Genomic DNA, 8,581 nt, shown 5'->3' on the forward strand with positions numbered 1-8,581 from the left:
GTCGTTGAATTTACACTTGGGGAACTTTTAAATAATTCGAAAGAACACTATTTAAATAAAAGTAAACAATAAGTAAGAGACCGCTAACGAAAATGCTGCAAGTGTACGCAGGATCTGTAAAAGATCTGTAAACTGTAAACACCCGTTGTATTTGCATCAGAACTTTCAATTAAGTAATTAGGTTTTTTTCTTAAGATTTTATAAAGTGAAGAGAAAGTAGAATTATTCTAATGTAAACCATAGATAGTAGGTAAACATGTGTTTCGTTGTAAGTCCTTACAACCTATGAGCAATGCGTATAATGTGCAAATATGAAATAAAACGTCTTGTGTGTAGATAATTAATACGTTTCTAACAGAATAAACGATCTTTTGGTGGAAATTACGTATTAGGTAACTACTTTGTGACAGGTGTTAATGTTATAGATATGTATCGATTGATTAGTTTTGTGATCTTAGGTAAGTCATATTATCCGTCTCAGCCTGATTTATGCAAGGCTTTTTTTTTTTTTAGAAAATAGTGCACTGTACACTTGAACAGGCCCTAGGGACCTGTTCTTTGAATGGAAGGTAGTGTTGAGAGTAGAGTTCAGAATGTAACAAACAAATGTCATCTCTCTCCTTTCTGCAGTAAAACTGTGCTTTGTTATCAGTATGCATGTTGTATAGTAAAACAATTATCCTACTCAATCTCTTGCGGAATATCATCTGATTTCTGCCAACTCTGACTAAGGCCGTGCCTGCAAAGTATTCGACGGCACTTCGCGCAATTTCATTGGGTAATTGTTCAATAAATTACCTTCATTAAATCTTAAAGGGGCAGTGTTACCTATTTTAGATGACACTTTGAATAGTGAAAAAACAGATTTGTATAGATGCAAATATTAAAGAATGTTTTAGTTTTGTTAAAATATCCTTACTAGGGCATAGAAAGTAGAACACTTTTTTTGTCTGCAGATGGCTAAAATGGAGTTAAGTCAAGTTAATCTTGTGAGTTTTGGAAAAATTGCTAAAAACTTATTATAGCTTGTTCTTCCCTGGAAAAATCATTTCATTTTTGCCTCCCGGTGCTTTAAAGGTTGTTTTAGGTTATAGAAGGGGTTCTCTGTCAGTTTTGGCCAACATACAGCAAAATCTCCTTGACAGTGCACCTTAAATCCTGTTAATCGGGTAGAAAAGGTCATTCTTGATCAGAGCGGAAGCTTTGATTATGAGCACGAGATTGAGCACGAGTACTAATTTTCAAATCTAGTTTGCGTGCTTTGGACAACCGCTTGTCACGCCAATCTTGCTTCTAGGGTTTTCTTTTCTGCTGGCAAACAAGGGGAAGGGTCGAGAGTTTTGGGGATGTGACTGATTTGAAATTTGAAACTCGGAGTCGTACTCAATCTTGTTCTTGGACTCTCGTCTGAAGGTCCGTAACAACTTTCAAGATGTTGCAAATTCCTCTATCCCAATTAAGAGTAATATACCACTCTGAAAATGTTATGGTTTGTAAACTTTTATTCTATTTAAACAAGTAGCGAAGCAGTGGCTATGGAACTTATACAAATTCAGTTGGCGATAGTGTCGGTATGCCTCTCTTGAGTCACAATGTCACTAGCTTTCTTTCAGAAGGCATCATTTCCAAGGGGCTGGGAAAGACCGCCGCCGAACTGGTTCCATTTGAAGAACAGTACAAAGGTAAAGCGTTCCAAGTGGTCCTATTAAAAATGAATACTTTTTTCAACAATTATTTTCAAAAAATTCTTTGGTTAAATAGAAACCAAAACAACAACAACAACAACAACAATCTTTATTCGTGCCCAGAAATTATACAGAGTTACATTAATACAAGAAAGAAAAATTACTAAAGAAGAGGGCACAGCCACTTAGAAATAGCAAGCTAATCGAGCTAAGTGGCTGGGCCAAGCGGAAAAATTTGCAAATACCCTACATTAAAATAGAACTAAGGACACTATTTACCATTCACACACACACGCACACACAAAAATAACAATAAACAAGGGGAAGTGCACACGCAAAAACTGGAAAATAAAGTGCATCAATGAGCCAGTCAGTAGTTGGAGATAGGCGATTCTTTTAAGAGGACTTTGAAACAGGTACGACTCTTGAATTTTAAAAAAAGTATTACTAGCACGCTGGAAATTAAGAAGGTGCATTCGCCTTTTACACAGAAAACACATGGCAGGTTTTGTTACGTAAGTTTTTAATACCCCGCATATCACAAGCAACTGAGGCTTCGAGGGGGTGAAGGATACAGTTTTGAAATGATTGAATAATTTGATTAATTTAATCTAAGCGAAAATATTATGAAGCCTTGGCTTCTTATGTTTGCACTTATTGATACAAGCTCCTTATAGCCTTATCTCGCATAATACATTATATAATTAACAATTATTCCACGAGCGCGCGTTGGATATGAGATGATAGATAGCCAACGAGGCGCGTAGAGCCGAGTTGGCTATAATCATCTCATATCCAACAAGCGCAAGTGGAATAATTGTTTTATTAAAAACAATCAAGTAATATTGCTAGATCTTACTGGTTTTGCTGTGCAAGAATAACCAGCAGACAATTTAATGCTCGCCATTTCTCGGCCATGGTATAATGGTTCATATACCATGGCCGCTAAGCCAATCAAATCCCTCGAATTGCATTATACAATGATTCAGTTTTTAATAACACATTATATATTCTGTAAACATATCTATATACCTAACTGAAATATTTTTTTTTCTTTCTCTTGCTCTGTAAATGTTGAGTGTAACCACTGCTCGCCTCGACTTGCTCTTGCTAACCGCGGGCAGTGCGCATTTCTTGTAAGATTTATGTCAAGAATCAATAAAATGAACTAAACTGATGCTTGCCGTAAACTCAACTCAAGCTCAACTCAACTCTTTAAAAATCCCAACTGTTGGGGAGACTTAAAAATTCGCTATTTACAAGACCATCATTGAAATCCATCTTGTGATCAGAGAGGGACAATCCCCGGAGACCAAGGGGCACAGCCAGGTCAAGGCGAAGTTTTGACGGGTGAAACCTCGCTGGTCCCGATTTTTCCCGTGAAATCTTCGCACCGACGCGACTTTCTGACCCCGAGATCTCCGGATTATATATCCGCGAAGAGCCAAAAGACGTGTAAAACAACGGTTACGAAAACGTTATTTTCGTCGGCAGTCATTGGACGATCTGTAACAAGAGTGTTAATCTTGATAAAAGTTTGGAATTTCCTCCTTCAATTTTCGGGTGACCTTTCTTAAACAAACAAACGAACTAACTAACTAACGAAAAATCGACTTTGAAACACTTCCAAAATCTGTGGGTTCCTATTGGATATCTATGGAAGTGCAACCTGTGCTGAGATACCATACCAGTTCCCTACAGTTCATGATAATAAAATATGACTTCAACGGGTAATCCAGAATTAGTGCGTGGTAAAGTAGAGTCCGTTTACAATTTCATAGTTGCTACCTATTATTAAACTGTTTGATGGTGAAACTCGCTTCATGGCAAGTAACGTAGTCATAAACTTTCATCGTTTGATCGTTGATTGAAAAAAAATCAAAGGCGCCACCACCAGTGCAAGCACAAACAAACTGTCATTTGGAGACGATTAAATTGTTATGTTTTATCAACAGAGTTGATACGGTTATTTGGCTAGTATAAGCAGATTCAAGTGCCGAAGTTTTGAGCGTTAGCCCGGCGTCAGAGCGAAATAAGGAATTGTGTATTAAAAGGGGGTTATTTTAAGCTGAACAGTGGAGCAACGCTATTGGTAGGAACATGGTAACGTGGAAAACAAGAATAAATTAGTCGAGTTGAAAAGTAGTCGTGGATTCCGTGGGGATTAAGAGTGCCGACTTGGAAGACGAATTTTTGCTAAACTTTTTCGGCTTCCTATATAAGCCTATATATCTCACACACAGTGGATTTGGGTAAAACATTGATAAATATGAGAAATAACAGAGGTCCTAGTATTGATCCTTGAGGTAGACCGGAAGAAATGAGATGTAGTTCAGAAGCGACACTATTTGCATGTAACTGATGTTTCCTATTTGAGAGGTAAGATCGAAACCAGTTGTTTTATTTTAGTAGTATTCCATAAAACTTAAGTTTCCTTAATAGAACTTGGTGATTTACAGTATCAAAGGCTTGACTTAAATCTAAAAACAAAGAAACCACGTAATCTTCTTGATCAAGAGTAGTTGTAATTTCTTCAATGAGATCGATTGGGCAATCAAAAGTTGTATAACCCGGTCTAAATCCATATTGATCTGGAGAAAACATTTTTTCAATATTGAGATTGAACATAACCTGATGGAAAATACAGTTTTCGAGATAAATATCTCATTTGGAGCCAACAGCCATTAAATGTATCTGACCAAGGTTTTCTTTAGTTGTTCTTTATCGATGCTTTGGTTTCCCATGGTTCAACAAGTGGAGCAAAATTATATATCTGAAAAGATCGTTGGACGTAAAGGTAGATGTGGAGATGGAGTCGGCAGGAACTTGTTAGATAACGATTATTAAAGAACCTAGCAACACAACAGAAAAAAAAAAAAAACAAACAAACAATCTAGTTACTAATGTTTCAGTTAAACTTTATGTGAATTTGTATGACAAAATACCTCAATGTCTTCTTTGTCACGTGAAAACCAACATAAGACTGTTGGTCACATACCCTTCACCAAAGAAACTTTGGAAGTGTAAACTAGAGTAAATATACAGTCCTATTTTGCACATTACTAAATCCACCACTATAACAATGCACTAAAAAAATTATATCAGCTATAATAATTGTATGTACCTCTCCAATGTGTTGAAAACGCGGAGTCGTATTTCTGAAATACACGGCTCAATGGAACTAGCCCTTTTATTGAGTCGTCGCATTCCTGTCGTCCTAAGAGCTCCTTGAGTTGCATTACCAGCAGTTTCTCTCTAGCTGATTGGCGACATTCAAGAACGTATTCTTTCTGACACAGTTTTCACGGTACTTTTCCTATTCTTTGATTCCCCTGGATTTACCTGCAGTATCAAAATTGTAAACTCAGTGTGTTTCGTGTTGCTCTGTGGCTACCACCGGGATAGCAAACCTTTAAACATGGTTAGGGATATTAGTTAATTGGTTTCTAGCAAATCACATAGCTATCACATGGCCATCATATAGTGTTGTTATTACCTAGACTTTCACTCAACAAAACGAGCACTTTGATTAGATGATTCTTTTTTACGTGCCCCTGATCAAATACAAATGTATCCCGACCTGGATACATTCCGCAGTTGTTGCCCTCTCAGTTGTTTGTTTGTTTGTTTGTTTTGCTGTGATTGCTGAAGGGAAAGTCTAAATATATACCAAAGCACTTAATGTATGGTCCCTCGGGAAACTAGTTAGTTTTGTTTTCCTCGGGACCACACATTAAGTGTATAATATGCTAAGCGAGCTGCAGAGGAATTTGCAGAGGAATTTCCTTGAAGAAAGACGGAAAAGAAACAGAACAACTTTGCTTTATAAAATCCACAATGGTCAAACAGGGATTGATGCGACAAAGTACCTAACCCCTCTGGGACAAAAAAGTAGCCATGTTAATGCGGAACCTTTCAAAGTCTAATTCACTCATACTGAGTATTTCAATTTTTCTTTTTTCCCAAGAACAATAAGGGAATGGAATATTTTTTCAGAGAATGTAGTTAAAGCTCCATCCCATGCAGCTTTAGAGTCCCTTGTTTCAGTATTGTGATAATTTATTATTGTTATTTATTTATTCTTAAATCCTTTGACCACTGATAATCATGTTATTGATGGAGGCAAATAAATGTGGTAAATGGTAAACAGTACCCGGCCATTGTATCTTATAGCAGCAATTGAATTGAATATACGGTCACTAATTTTAAATACAAAATGCCACCAAAAGAGTCTTTCAGAAATTAAATTACTATGCAGCTCGCGAGGTACTGAAGACAAGCGTATGATCCTTTTTAGTCAACACGCCAGACCGCATAACCTATCGATGACATCAATGACACCAATGAAATCAATGAGTAATCAATCGGTTATCGTCAGGTAACCAGTTGATTAGTCATTGATTATTGCCGATGATCAATGAGTAATCGATGACTAATCGATAGGCCACAAAATTTTTTGTTATTGATTAGTCATCGATTGCATCGATTAGTCATTGATTTCATTGATTAGTGGTTGAAATCATTCATTACTCATCGATATCATCTCGTGGCAGCTGTTCCGGTGCGTAATGTAACTGCTTATGACGGTTATTTCCTTAAGCCGAAGCAGTTTTACTTAATGACAAACATCCACCGAACAAACTGTATAACCACGTAGTCGATTCTTGTCAGCGTACTTGTTAGTTTCATTTTCAGACTGGTTGGTTTCTGTTCGGCTGTTTTGTTATTACTTAGGTGGAGCCCAAGTTATAAAATAGGATTTCTTCGTAAGTCTCAAATGGCAAAGAGGGGTCTACTGCGCGTGCGCTATATGTTGGCCGTATAGTGCATGTATTCACCATAAGCCGCCATTACCGGACAAAAAAAAGGACGTAAAATCAACACAACGAATAACGTATTCTTAAAAGAAAACAGCTATTATGTGTGTTGTCCGCTAACTCCTTTCATTGAACGAAGCTAAGAGGCAACTTTCCTTTCAGGACGGATATCCAAAAGTTCGACTTCGATTAACCTCCCCTCGCAGACGCTCTTTTGGCTCTTCTCGATCACTCCCCCTTCGGTGTCACACGTAATCGATAAGATCAGGCCGTAAACACAGAATTTAAATACAGCCGAAAAAAACATTTCATTTCTCTGGCTGCAATATAAAAAAGAAAACGGGCAATTATCTTTAGAGATTCAAGACCATTTCGTGGGTAAAAAGACTAGGTGAAAAGTAGGAAACTAAAACTAAAGCTTCGAAAATAAATTTCATTCGGGGTCCAGTGTGAGCGATAAGATCTATTCACCAGAACAAATGTAAACACTGAAAGTTTGCTAATGCAAAACGACAATCAACGCTTGACGTATTGATTTCTATATTTACGTTCACTTGGATAAAGCCAAATTCAAAATGTGACCCTCCACGGGAAAAGAGGGAAAAAGGTGAACGCACGGGCACGCCAAATTGACACGCTAAACAATAGGCAGTGAGTGAAATGACACGCCGGCATCTGAGCAGCGTGTCAGAATGCACGGCTAATTAAAATTTTTCTTTTGTTCGTATCGCACGATAAAAGCAAAGGTGCGTGTTGGATCGAACAGTGAAGTGTGTCAAGCATAGCACCGGGTGAAATGGCGCGCCAGCGAGTAAAATGGCACGCAAGTGACCAACATTACGCGGTAGCTGTGTCTAAGATTTTGAATTTCATTCAATTAACTGTTCTCTCTCTTGTCAAACAATTGCAAACTTCATCGGCACGCGAACTGTGTTTCATCCAGCGGTATAAACGTACACTTACTTTAGAAACAATTAAGCATTCTTCACATATTTTCGACAGTACCAGGGAGCTCTTCTCAATCGAGTGTGGAACCAAAATTATTCAATTTATCTTTATCAGACGCTCTTTAACGCGCCACAAACTAACGAGGGCTACGAGAAAATGTCAGATGACTCGTGTGTTCGTTTCAGCAAACATAAAACGCAAAAATGAAAACTTTCAAAGGAAATTACCCTAAAAATCCGAGTTTATGTTGTGAATGAAATTATAACAGTAGAATCTGAAAAAAAAAATCTTTCAGTCTTAAGCGATAAGATAGATTCATTGGAACAAACGCAAACGCCGAAAATTTGCATATTCATACCAACAACAACTGAGTACCGCAACGCAAAACGCATTTTTTTCACGTTGGATAAAGCCAAAATAGCAACTTTAGCACCCGGGCTTTAGCAAGACGGAAAGCCCCTTCCGATGTTACAACACGTTGAGAGAAGCCGTCGTTTGGATGCAGAAAGGAACTGCAACGCTGAAAACACCAGGAAGATTTCGGTCAGGTGCTACTCAACCAAAATCGTTCACGTGTATCAAGTTTCATCCGGCGATGCGGCATTGAGGAAGAAAAATTTTCGGCGGTTCTTAATTTGGAAGAAAAACTGAACGGTTTCTGCTTGTTACTCAATCGCCACGGGAGTTGCAATGTCTTTCCACTTTATAAACCCAGCTTCTTTCATTTAAAGCCCTTCTAAAACCTGGAAATTCTCTCTTTTGTGTCATGATGTTTCGTCCATTGGCAATCACGCAAAACCACTAAAAGATTGAACGTACACTTCGACCTTTGCGTTGCCTTCCATATCGATACACACCGAATCCACGGTAGCCTACACAGCAGTGGGCGCGTAAATTTGGACCAATAAGAGTCATTCAGTTTACGCTTCACCGCTAATATTACAGGTCTTAAATTTTTGCCGCGCAGTAAGTAAATGTGCCAGGAACAATAGGCATTCTGAGCGATGCATATTGTGTAATTATAGAAACAGTGGAACCTCGATTCACTCTTGTATTTTGTGAGAAAACCTAATTTTATATAAGCATAAAGACCTCGTGGTTTCGTTTAGGTTTCCTTACCATATTTTTTTT

The 8,581-nt window shown here is 37.8% G+C and overlaps 1 long non-coding RNA gene across 1 annotated transcript; it reads right to left on the reverse strand.

Moving 5' to 3' along the window:
* Positions 1-1,484: 1,484 nt before the first annotated feature.
* LOC146453558 (uncharacterized) lies at positions 1,485-5,444 on the reverse strand. Its single transcript, XR_014859478.1, has 2 exons — positions 4,810-5,444; positions 1,485-1,702 (listed from the first exon to the last, which is right to left on the reverse strand). It is a non-coding gene; the product is annotated as an uncharacterized LOC146453558 (long non-coding RNA).
* Positions 5,445-8,581: the final 3,137 nt, after the last annotated feature.

Source organism: Pavona decussata, unplaced genomic scaffold (genome assembly GCF_977016875.1).
Source record: "Pavona decussata unplaced genomic scaffold, jaPavDecu1.1 SCAFFOLD_329, whole genome shotgun sequence".
In the NCBI taxonomy this organism is placed as follows: domain Eukaryota; kingdom Metazoa; phylum Cnidaria; class Anthozoa; order Scleractinia; family Agariciidae; genus Pavona; species Pavona decussata.